At 53.7% G+C, this 352-nt stretch overlaps 1 protein-coding gene across 1 annotated transcript in view; it reads right to left on the bottom strand.

The window, feature by feature from the left end:
- Positions 1-352, bottom strand: part of ERMN (ermin) — an 18,824-nt gene that overhangs the window by 1,463 nt on the left and 17,009 nt on the right. The window lies entirely within an intron of this gene.

Genomic DNA, 352 nt, shown 5'->3' with positions numbered 1-352 from the left:
GAGCAGACGGCTAACTTTCACGCTTTCCCTTGTTCCCAGACTGTGTTACGCCCTTGAAAACTTTATGTTCCCTGGCACAGGAGGACACAGCATTTTGTAAAGGGAGGTGCACAAACAGTAACTGGCACTGCAGGTCTGGCTGCACCCCTCTGCCCCTTCTCCACCTCCTGCTTCACCATTAGGCAGATCTCACTGTGGCAGCAGCAGCTGAGGACTTTTCTCAAATCCCAGAATCAGATAAGAATCTTCCCCCTTTGCCCTTGGCACCCCCTCCATGCTCAGCAACACCCCATTCCCTATTATTCCCCCTTCTCCCACCCAAAGGTGCCAAGTACTTGGGGGCCTAAGGGCC

This window comes from Alligator sinensis, unplaced genomic scaffold (assembly GCF_000455745.1).
Source record: "Alligator sinensis unplaced genomic scaffold, ASM45574v1 scaffold389_1, whole genome shotgun sequence".
Classification (NCBI taxonomy): domain Eukaryota; kingdom Metazoa; phylum Chordata; order Crocodylia; family Alligatoridae; genus Alligator; species Alligator sinensis.
The sequence above is the reverse complement of the archived record's forward strand: the minus strand, read 5'-3'. Positions and strand labels throughout refer to the sequence as shown.